Below are 13,293 nucleotides of genomic sequence, written 5' to 3' on the forward strand. Positions count from 1 at the left end.
AACAAAGTCATGGTGCGAACGGCGGTTATTAATCTTAAAGGGTTGTTTCCCTCCCCCGCCGCCCAACACTCCCATTGTGAAGCTGGGAGGTAGGGTTGCTGGATGCGATGGGGGTTCAAATCGACAGCAGGTGAAGGGTTTAATCCAATTTGAACCCCCAACTCATCTAACAACCCTACCCCCCATCGCATGAATCCAACCACTCCCATAGCATGAAACCAACCATCCCCCCACCACGTGCCTGGTGTTTCCATTTTAAGAAATTGCTTCAAACTCAAACCACTAAAAGTTGAAAAATGCCTTATTAGAAGGCCGATGACACAAAGGAAACTAAGAGAATCTGGACAACAAAATCAAATAAAAACGACAAGCATTAAATACGACCAACCCAATGTCTATCCACTTTTCATGAAAAAAAAACTTAATAAAAAAAGTCAAAGTATCTTCAGATAAAAAATAAACCAACAAACTGACCAACGGATTTTGGCATTAAATATATTGAATCTGTTTTTATTAAAGATATGGGATATGATAACGATATGATATGATAATGATAGGATATGAAGTAGACAAAAATCAAAATGCCAACGATAAAAATTACGCCTATTCTTTTTGAAAAACAAATAATTTCAAAGTCCAGAAAAAACATTAGCTATCATTGAGACCTGTAAACAATGCAGTTTATCGTGTGACTACAAAGAGAACAAATACGGCCAAAAATCAAAGATTCAATTTATTTTTTACAAAAGGAAGCACTTAAAATCACAATCTGTCAACAACTTAAATATTTCAACGCAAAGCAAGTGATATGTGAATTACGTTCAAGGTGATAATTGGATAACAGAGCACAAAATAACTGAAAAACTGGAAAATGTCTAAGAATAAAAAGAGGTTAAGAAAACTCTAGTATCAAAGCCAAAAAACTTAAAATTAATTGATAGTAACTCAGAAAACACTACATTTTATTTCACTTGCACAGAGGATAATAGCTCTCCTTTTGCTTACATTTTTTGAACCAAATTTTAAAAAACCATAAGTCATAACAACCAAAACCTGCCTGCTAGGGTTTCAAACAATTTTACACAATGTCAAAACAAAAAAACGGTAACTTTTTCGTTCAAATTAAAACGTATGTTCTTCGACCCTAAATTGCCACTAAATTTGATTTTTTAATTATTGCGAAGTGATTTGAATCCATTCTGATCTAGTAAACAAAAAAATATTTAAAAAAGGACAGCGCCCCATTAAAATCCGAATAACATTTTAATTTTACATCTCTACAATTATACCAAAACTAGTCGTGCTATTGCTGCTAATCCCCTGAAACAAAAAACTGCTCAAAATGTTACCAAAACAGCTAAGATGAGAAAAATAATTGCTTTATATAAAATCAAGTGAGAACAATTATATAGTTAAATTAGCGGAAAACCATTAGGTATCCACTGAAATTATTCAATAATTTGTTTAATAGCTTGACAGATAGCAATTGAGACCATTAAAAAATCTGATTCAGTCAAAACGGTACAAAAAAATGCTGGCAAAACAAGCACCTGTTGACAAATTACTAAGAATTTGTCGGAGCAAAAAAACCATGAGCTTGAATCAGAAAACACAATATTTGTTCGTTGAGCTTCATAAATGGGACCTCTCATTGATTGAACCTCCATATAGAAACGGACTTCTCTGTAAATGCGCTGAAAAAAATGCAGAAAAAAAAGATAAAAAGAGGAAGCCAAAAAACAAAAAGAATCCCTTTTCATTACAAAAATCAACGATGGAACATAAAGTGGCCTTGCTGTCACTGCGCAGCAGTTAACAAACCTCAGAGTTCCCAGTAAATCCGTAATAGTTTTTGGGAAAGGAAAATCTGAATAACTTAAAAAAAAATGTTGCATTGTTGATTTCAAATTTGGCCGCATATTAAAGAGTTCCAGAACACTTTTGTTAGGAACCGGAGTTAAAACCAGCCCTCAACTGGGTAAACAGAGATTAGTTTAGTAATTCTTTATCTACATTACCGGTCAATTCGGACAAAGTGGGATAAAAAACAGTAGTGCCAGTTTTCATAAAAAATGAAAACCCAAAGTGTTAAAGCTTTAGCCAACAACTTGGCCAAAAGGGTTGGTTCAAACAAAGTAGCAGCTCTCTATTATCACGAAATTGAAACAAATGCGACTATTGCTAACCAGTTTCATCATATTTGTAACCAAATTGATCAAAATTTTACCACAAATAACGAAAAATGTGAACAAAACAACGTAAGTTAGCCTAACGTTCAAAAAACGTTATAACCTCCGTATCTACTCGAAAAAAACGAATTAAAAAAACTTTAATTTGATATTCTTACCATGACAAGCTTTCTAAGGATACCACGTACATTTCACTCAGATGAATATATCGATCAGCGGAAATTGTCTTAACAGAAAAGAAAACCCAATTGAGTATATAGTTCCTCTCCCCACTGAAGTGGGTAGGAACAATGAGAATGAAGTCAAATGGTCGCGAAAGAATACTAGATGCAAACGACGAATAGAAAACCGAAGTTATGAAAAACAATACAAACAATTGCAAAAATTCAGAAAACTGACTATCATGACAATCACCGCTTTCTCTAGCTCGACCAGCAAACTGTTGTTTGCATAAAAGAGGAAGTTATTGATAAATGTTAAAATTTTCTACAATTAAAATCTACTGATTAGTTATTGCGCAACAACACTGCAAAACAACAAACCACTGATCGGCTCAATGAGCTAACAAGAAACCACAAAAATCAAAAAGCAAACAACAGTGCTATACGAAAATTATTTTTTCAACGATACAGAAGGCAATAGAAGCAGAGATCATACTATGAAGAGAAAGAAACTGAAATTGGAAGGTTGCAAATATCACCGTTGGTGATAACTTTTTGGAGTTATTTTCTTTAAAATCAAAAACAAATGAATGCAAACTAAAGATCTTGCTCGCTCACTAGCAGCCTAAATGTCAGTGTCAAAAATAACAGATAGTAAACGCAAAAATAAAAATAAAATATATTACTATAACAATATCGGTTAATTAACACTTGAAAACAACAGTAAGACAGTTTGGAACACATTTGAAAACTTCTATGTGAAATATCAGCATATCACGTTTCAGGTGAAAAATATCAACATTTAACTTAAACCGAATATGGACTTTCAAGAAACATTTCAGAAAAAAGTTCAAAAGGTTGAAACAAAAATTGACAAATAGGTTGATTTTCAGAATTCACATTTTGATCAGGTCATTACTCTTAGGTTTCACAAAACAATTATCATTACACATAGCGGCATTAAAAAATATGCAAATACGAAAGCGAATTGTTGCCAGATTACCTAGTGATAAATTAAAACAAAGAATTCAGACGTGCAGTAAAAAGATTTAGCTAAGAGAGAAAAGAATACAGTTTCTCTTTCAACATTCATAATTTTTGAAAAATTATACAAAAATTCTAACTGATTATGAATCTAATCGCTGCGCTATTAAACAACCAAGATACCAAAATAAATCCATCGGAGAGATTATAGCAATGTGGACAAACGTGCTTCAAAACGGCAAGGTTCTAAGGGACACTTAATACTCTCATCAAAAAAATCCTAAGTCCATTTTCCGAGTTTTTGCAAAGATAAATCAGAGGTGTTTTTCATAGTGATAAACATGCCATCGGGGTTCCACATCAACTTCTTGCTCTGTTTTTTGCTTCTACAATGTAATAGAAAGGTTTAAAAAGTGCAAAAGATCAAGAGTTGATTTCATTCAAGCAGTTGACTGCACATATAAGAACTAAAAACCTGCTAACAACTACACTTTGATAACAAAAAATAGAAAGATCAAAAACACAACTCCTTCTTTTATTTGTTGCATCTCAGGTCGATTGCACGGCGAGTTCTACGCGAGTTGCTTATAAATTTACCTGCATTTTATAATCATTTTAATCAATTTACACGCAATCTAATTTACTAGTGTGTTAATTTGAAGATAAAAATGACCTAGAATACTAAACATAGAACAACCCCGTTTTAAGTTCAAGGACTGAGTTCAAGTACTGATCAAAAACCAAGCTACAAAAAAATAGCCAAGATGCTTTTCTCGGGGTGAAAAATAATAAGGTTGACAGGAACGACTTTAGGTTGAGCATTGATTGGATACAATGCTGCATAAAAATGTTTACTCAGATTCTTCAAATGAAAAAGATATTATGTCAAGATCTCAAAAAAAACAATTTCAAATAATTGTAGTATAAACTCAAACGACTAAAAGTTTAATAAAGCCTTATTAGAAGGCCGATGACACAAAGGAAACTAAGAGAATCTGGAAAACAAAATCAAGTAAAAACGACAAGCATTAAATACGACCAACCCAATGTATCCATTTTTCATGAAAAAAAAACTTAATAAAAAAGTCAAAGTATCTTCAGATAAAAAAAACCAACAAATTGACCAACGGATTTTGGCATTAAAGATATTGAATCTGTTTTTATTAAAGATATGGGATATGATAACGATATGATATGATAATGATAGGATTTGAGGTAGACAAAAATCAAAATGCCAACGATGAAAATTACGCCTTTTCTATTCTAAAAGCAATTAATTTCAAAGTCCGGAAAAACACTAGCTATCGTTGAGAGCTGTAAACAAGCAGATTATCGTCTGACTACAAATAGAACAAATACGGCCAAAAATCAAAGATTAAATTTATTTTTTTTAAAAAAGGAAGCATTTAAAATCACAATCTGTCAACAATTTAAATATTTCAACGCAAAGCACGTGATATGTGAATTACGTTCAAGTTGATAATTGGACAACAGAGCAACAAATAACTGAAAACTGGGAAATGTCTAACAATAAAAATAGGTTAAGAAAACTCTAGTATCAAAGCCAAAAAACTTAAAATTAATTGATAGTAACTCAGAAAACACTACATTTTATTTCACTTGAACAGAGGATAATAGCTCTCCTTTTGCTTACACTTCGCTAAAAAGTGACAGAAATCAGATTAAAAAAGGCAAATCTAAAAACCATCATTTTTTGAATCAAATTTTTAAAAACCATAAGTCATAACAACCAAAATCTGCCTGCTAAGGCTTCAAACAATTTTACGCAATGTCAAAACAAAAAAACGGTAACTTTTTCGTTCAAATTAAAACGTATGTTCTTCGACCCTAAATTGCCACTGAATTTGATTTTTTAATTATTGAGAAAAGATTTGAATCCATTCTGATCTAGTTAACAAAAAATATTTAAAAAAGGACAGCGCCCCATTAAAATCCGAATAACATTTTAATTTTAAAACTCTGCAATTATACCAAAACTAGTCGTGCTATTGCTGCTCATCCCCTGAAACAAAAAACTGCTCAAAATGTTACCAAAACAGCTAATATGAGAAAAATAATTCCGTTATATAAAAAAATTAAGTGAGAACAATTATATAGTTATATTAGCGGAAAACCATTAGGTATCAACTGAAATCATTCAATAATTTGTTTAATAGCTTGACAGATAGCAATTGAGACCTTTAATAAATCTGATTCAGTCAAAACGCTACAAAAAAATGCTGGCAGAACAAGCACCTGTTGACAATTTACTAAGAAATTGTCGGAGCACTAAAAACCATGAGCTTGAATCAGAATACACAATATTTGTTCGTTGTGCTTCATAAATGGGACCTCTCATTGATTGAACCTCCATACAGCAACTGACTTCTCTGTAAATGCGATGAAAAAATTGCAGAAAAAAGATAAAAAAAAGGAAGCCAAAAAACAAAAAGAATCCCTTTTCATTACAAAAATCAACAATGGAACATAAAGTGGCCTTGCTGTCACTGCGCAGCAGTTAACAAACCTCAGAGTTCCCAGTAAATGCGTAATAGAGTTTTTGGGAAAGGAAAATCTGAATATAATAAAAATAAATGTTGCATTGTTGATTTCAAATTTGGCCGCATATTTAAGAGTTCCAGAACACTTTTGTTAGGAAACGGAATTAAAACCAGCCCTCAACTGGGTAAACAGAGATTAGGTTAGTAATTGTTTGTCCAAATTATCGGTCAATTCGGACAAAGTGGGCTAAAAAACAGTAGTGCCAGTTTTCATAAAAGATGAAAACCCAAATTGTTAAATCTTTAGCCAACAATTTGGCCAAAAGGGTTGGTTCAAACAAAGTAGCAACTCTCTATTATCACGAAATTGAAACCAATGCGACTATTGATAACCAGTTTTATCATATTTGTAACGATATTGATCAAAATTTTACCACAAATAACGAAAAATGAACAAAACAACGGAAGTTAGCCTAACGTTCACAAAACGTCAAAACCTCCGTATCTACTCGAAAAAAAATGAATTAAAAAAACTTTAATTTGATATTCTTCCCATGACAAGCTTTCTAATGATACCACGTACACTCACTCAGATGAATATATCTATGGGCGGAAATTGTCTGAACAGAAAAGAAAACCCAATTGAGTATATAGTTCCTCTCCCCACTGAAGTGGGTAGGGACAATGAAAATGAAGTCAAATCGTCGCGAAAGAATAATAGATGCAAACCAGGAATAGAAAACCGAAGTTATGAAAAACAATACAAACAATTGCAAAAATTCAGAAAACTGACTATGATGACAATCACCGCTTTCTCTAGCTCGACCAGCAAACTGTTGTTTGCATAAAAGAGGAAGTTATTTATAAATGTTAAAATTTTCTACAATCAAAATCTACTGATTAGTTATTGCGCAACAACACTGCAAAACAACAAACCACTGATCGGCTCAATGAGCTGACAAGAAACCACAAAAATCAAAAAGCAAACAACAGTGCTATACGAAAAATATTTTTTCACTATGAATAGAAAGAAACTGAAATTGGAAGGTTGCAAATATCACCGTTGGTGATAACTTTTTGGAGTTATTTTCTTCAAAATCAAAAACAAATGAATGCAAACTAAAGATCTTGCTCGCTCACTAGCAGCCTAAATGTCAGTGTCAAAAATGACAGATAGCAAACGCAAAAATAAAATGAATAGGCGAAATTTTAATTCTTAAAAAGCTTAAAATTCAGGGAAAAAATTAGACGACAAAAACAATGCAACCCGAATGAGACAGTCAGCAGCCAGAAAAAGATAACCAAAGGGATGCTGAAAAATAACAAACAAGACATAAATGAGCTGGTGCTTCAGTTCGAGCAGGAAAAAATCAAAATATGCAATTTCAGTTACTATAACAATATCTGTTAATTAACACTTGAAAACAACAGTAAGACAGTTTGGAGCACATTTGAAAACTTCCATGTGAAATATCAGCATATCAGGTTTCACGTAAAAATATCAACATTTAACTTAAACCGAATATGGACTTTCAAGAAACATTTCAGAAAAAAGTTCAAAAGGTTGAAACAAAAATTGACAAATAGGTTGATTTTCAGAATTCACATTTTGATCAGGTCATTACTCTTAGGTTTCACAAAACAATTATCATTACACATAGCGTCATATTTTGCCGCTATGTATTTTGCTTCTACAAGGTAATAGAAAGGTTTAAAAAGTGCAAAAGATCAAGAGTTGATTTCATTCAAGCAGTTGACTGCACATAGAAGAACTAAAAACCTGCTAACAACTAAACTTTGATAACAAAAAATAGAAAGATCAAAAACACAACTCCTTCTTTTATTTGTGTCATCTGCAGGTCGATTGCACGGCGAGTTCTACGCGAGTTGCTTTTAAATTTACCTGCATTTTATAATCATTTTTATCAATTTACACGCAATCTAATTTATTAGTGTGTTAATTTGAAGATAAAAATGACCTAGAATACTAAACATAGAACAACCCCGTTTTAAGTTCAAGGACTGAGTTCAAGTACTGATCAAAAACCAAACTACAAAAAAATAGCCAACATGCTTTTCTCGGGGTGAAAAATAATAAGGTTGACAGGAACGCCTTTAGGTTGAGCATTGATTGGATACAATGCTGCATAAAAATGTTTACTCAGATTCTTCAAATGAAAAAGATATTATGTCAAGATCTCAAAAAAAACAATTTCAAATAATTGTAATAAAAAAGGCAACTCCAAAAATTGATTGGTACTTTTTAACTGACACGAATCGCCAAAGTAAATCTGAATATAATTTTGCTGCTTTATCCACCCATTCATTCCATTGAGCGAATTCTAATGATAATTTTAGGCACTCCGTTCAAATTATGGAAAAGGAAAATCGACCAAGCAAAATTAGATAGAACAAAAAACAACAATTTTGTTCAAATATAGCTGGAGGATTGCCAGAAAATGACCGCTATAGCTTCGTAGATCTGGAATATTAAAATGATAGTAAGAAAAACACCGAAAAAACTTCGTTCGACTGAAAACTGAGATGTTATATTTTGATTGAGAATCTGTAATTTATTGCTGCATTATATTCAATTGACCGTATTTCCTTGAACTAAAGTAAAAAAAAATGTGAGAGTGGGAAGGTCATTTTTGAGATTAAGTCACGTGTGACCAAAAACTTAATCAGGCGAATGAACAAAAGAATCACTCCACAAAGAGTGAAAAATGACTTCATGCACGCAATTCAGTTGAAATTGCATGAACAAAAAGCAAATTTAAGTGAATGTGACACCATACGGTCGAAAAAAAAATCTTGAAGACAAAAAAAACTTCAGATTTTCTAATAACTAATATACACTGACAGATTTCTTAATTATTGAGAAAAGATTTGAATCCATCTAGTTAAAAAATATTTAAAAAAGGACAGCGCCCCATTAAAATCTGAAAAACATTTTAATTTTAAAACTCTGCAATTATACCAAAACTAGTCGTGCTATTGCTGCTCATCACCTGAAACAAAAAACTGCTCAAAATGTTACCAAAACAGCTAATATGAGAAAAATAATTCCGTTATATAAAAAAATGAAGTGAGAACAATTATATAGTTATATTAGCGGAAAACCATTAGGTATCAACTGAAATCATTCAATAATTTGTTTAATAGCTTGACAGATAGCAATTGAGACCTTTAATAAATCTGATTCAGTCAAAACGCTACAAAAAGAAAAAAATGATGGCAAAACAAGCACCTGTTGACAATTTACTAAGAAATTGTCGGAGCACTAAAAACCATGAGCTTGAATCAGAATACACAATATTTGTTCGTTGTGCTTCATAAATGGGACCTCTCACTGATTGAACCTCCATATAGCAACTGACTTCTCTGTAAAGGCGATGAAAAAAATGCAGAAAAAAGATAAAAAAAGAAGCCAAAAAACAAAAAGAATCCCTTTTCATTACAAAAATCAACGATGGAACATAAAGTGGCCTTGCTGTCACTGCGTAGCAGTTAACAAACCTCAGAGTTCCCAGTAAATGGGTAGTAGAGTTTTTGGGAAAGGAAAATCTGAATATATTAAAAATAAATGTTGCATTGTTGATTTCAAATTTGGCCGCATATTTAAGAGTTCCAGAACACTTTTATTAGGAACCGGAATTAAAACCAGCCCTCAACTGGGTGAACAGAGATTAGGTTAGTAATTCTTTGTCCAAATTACCGGTCAATTCGGACAAAGTGGGCTAAAAAACAGTAGTGCCAGTTTTCATAAAAGATGAAAACCCAAATTGTTAAATCTTTAGCCAACAATTTGGCCAAAAGGGTTGGTTCAAACAAAGTAGCAACTCTCTATTATCACGAAATTGAAACCAATGCGACTATTGATAACCAGTTTAATCATATTTGTAACGATATTGATCAAAATTTTACCACAAATAACGAAAAATGTTAACAAAACAACGGAAGTTAGCCTAACGTTTACAAAACGTTAAAACCTCCGTATCTACTCGAAAAAAAATGAATTAAAAAAACTTTAATTTGATATTCTTCCCATGACAAGCTTTCTAATGATACCACGTACACCTCACTTAGATGAATATATCTATCGGCGGAAATTGTCTGAACAGAAAAGAAAACCCAATTGAGTATATAGTTCCTCTCCCCACTGAAGTGGTTAGGGACAATGAAAATGAAGTCAAATGGTCGCGAAAGAATAATAGATGCAAACCAGGAATAGAAAACCGAAGTTATGAAAAACAATACAAACAATTGCAAAAATTCAGAAAACTGACTATGATGACAATCACCGCTTTCTCTAGCTCGACCAGCAAACTGTTGTTTGCATAAAAGAGGAAGTTATTTATAAATGTTAAAATTTTCTACAATCAAAATCTACTGATTAGTTATTGCGCAACAACACTGCAAAACAACAAACCACTGATCGGCTCAATGAGCTAACAAGAAACCACAAAAATGAAAAAGCAAACAACAGTGCTATACGAAAATTATTTTTTCACTATGAATAGAAAGAAACTGAAATTGGAAGGTTGCAAATATCACCGTTGTTGATAACTTTTTGGAGTTATTTTCTTCAAAATCAAAAACAAATGAATGCAAACTAAAGATCTTGCTCGCTCACTAGCAGCCTAAATGTCAGTGTCAAAAATGACTGATAGCAAACGCAAAAACAAAATGAATAGGCGAAATTTAATTCTTAAAAAGCTTAAATTTCAGGGAAAAAATTAGACGACAAAAACAATGCAACCCGAATGAGACGATCAGCAGCCAGAAAAAGATAACCAAAGGGATGCTGAAAAATAACAAACAAGACATAAATGAGCTGGTGCTTCAGTTGGAGCAAGAAAAAATCAAAATATGCAATTTCAGTTACTATAACAATATCTGTTAATTAACACTTGAAAACAACAGTAAGACAGTTTGGAGCACATTTGAAAACTTCCATGTGAAATATCAGCACATCACGTTTCACGTAAAAAATATCAACATTTAACTTAAACCGAATATGGACTTTCAAGAAACATTCTCAGAAAAAAGTTCAAAAGGTTGAAACAAAAATTGACAAATAGGTTGATTTTCAGAATTCACATTTTGATCAAGTCATTACTCTTAGGTTTCACAAAACAATTATCATTACATATAGCGGCATTAAAAATATGCAAGCACAACAGCGAATTGTTGCCAGATTACCTAGTGATAAATTAAAACAAAGAATTCAGACGTGCAGTAAAAAGATTTAGCTAAGAAAGAAAAGAAAAAAGTTTCTTTCAACATTCAAAATTTTTGAAAAATTATACAAAAATTCTAACTGATTATGAATTTAATCGCTGAGCTATTAAAACTTCGTTCGACTGAAAACTGAGATGTTATATTTTGATTGAGAATCTGTAATTTATTGCTGCATTTTATTCACTTGACCGTATTTCCTTGAACTAAAGTAAAAAAATTCAATGTGAGAGTGGGAAGGTCATTTTTGAGATTAAGTCACGTGTGACCAAAAACTTAATCAGGCGAATGAACAAAAGAATCACTCCACAAAGAGTGAAAAAATGAATTCATGCACGCAATTCAGTTGAAATTGCATGAACAAAAAGCAAATTTAAGTGAATGTGACACCATACGGTCGAAAAAAAAATCTTGAAGACAAAAAAAACTTCAGATTTTCTAATAACTAATATACACTGACAGATTTCTTAATTATTGAGAAAAGATTTGAATCCATCTAGTTAAAAAATATTTAAAAAAGGACAGCGCCCCATTAAAATCTGAAAAACATTTTAATTTTAAAACTCTGCAATTATACCAAAACTAGTCGTGCTATTGCTGCTCATCACCTGAAACAAAAAACTGCTCAAAATGTTACCAAAACAGCTAATATGAGAAAAATAATTCCGTTATATAAAAAAATGAAGTGAGAACAATTATATAGTTATATTAGCGGAAAACCATTAGGTATCAACTGAAATCATTCAATAATTTGTTTAATAGCTTGACAGATAGCAATTGAGACCTTTAATAAATCTGATTCAGTCAAAACGCTACAAAAAGAAAAAAATGATGGCAAAACAAGCACCTGTTGACAATTTACTAAGAAATTGTCGGAGCACTAAAAACCATGAGCTTGAATCAGAATACACAATATTTGTTCGTTGTGCTTCATAAATGGGACCTCTCACTGATTGAACCTCCATATAGCAACTGACTTCTCTGTAAAGGCGATGAAAAAAATGCAGAAAAAAGATAAAAAAAGAAGCCAAAAAACAAAAAGAATCCCTTTTCATTACAAAAATCAACGATGGAACATAAAGTGGCCTTGCTGTCACTGCGTAGCAGTTAACAAACCTCAGAGTTCCCAGTAAATGGGTAATAGAGTTTTTGGGAAAGGAAAATCTGAATATATTAAAAATAAATGTTGCATTGTTGATTTCAAATTTGGCCGCATATTTAAGAGTTCCAGAACACTTTTGTTAGGAACCGGAATTAAAACCAGCCCTCAACTGGGTGAACAGAGATTAGGTTAGTAATTCTTTGTCCAAATTACCGGTCAATTCGGACATAGTGGGCTAAAAAACAGTAGTGCCAGTTTTCATTAAAGATGAAAACCCAAATTGTTAAATCTTTAGCCAACAATTTGGCCAAAAGGGTTGGTTCAAACAAAGTAGCAACTCTCTATTATCACGAAATTGAAACCAATGCGACTATTGATAACCAGTTTTATCATATTTGTAACGATATTGATCAAAATTTTACCACCAATAACGAAAAATGAACAAAACAACGGAAGTTAGCCTAACGTTCACAAAACGTTAAAACCTCCGTATCTACTAGAAAAAAAAATGAATTAAAAAAACTTTAATTTGATATTCTTCCCATGACAAGCTTTCTAATGATACCACGTACACCTCACTCAGATGAATAAATCTATCGGCGGAAATTGTCTGAACAGAAAAGAAAACCCAATTGAGTATATAGTTCCTCTCCCCACTGAAGTGGGTAGGGACAATGAAAATGAAGTCAAATGGTCGCGAAAGAATAATAGATGCAAACCAGGAATAGAAAACCGAAGTTATGAAAAACAATACAAACAATTGCAAAAATTCAGAAAACTGACTATGATGACAATAACCGCTTTCTCTAGCTCGACCAGCAAACTGTTGTTTGCATAAAAGAGGAAGTTATTTATAAATGTTAAAATTTTCTACAATCAAAATCTACTGATTAGTTATTGCGAAACAACACTGCAAAACAACAAACCACTGATCGGCTCAATGAGCTAACAAGAAACCACAAAAATCAAAAAGCAAACAACAGTGCTATACGAAAATTATTTTTTCACTATGAATAGAAAGAAACTGAAATTGGAAGGTTGCAAATATCACCGTTGGTGATAACTTTTTGGAGTTATTTTCTTCAAAATCAAAAACAAATGAATGCAAACTAAAG

The sequence above is a fragment of the Convolutriloba macropyga genome, chromosome 1 (genome assembly GCF_964194025.1).
Source record: "Convolutriloba macropyga chromosome 1, txConMacr16.3, whole genome shotgun sequence".
Taxonomy (NCBI): Eukaryota; Metazoa; Xenacoelomorpha; order Acoela; family Convolutidae; genus Convolutriloba; species Convolutriloba macropyga.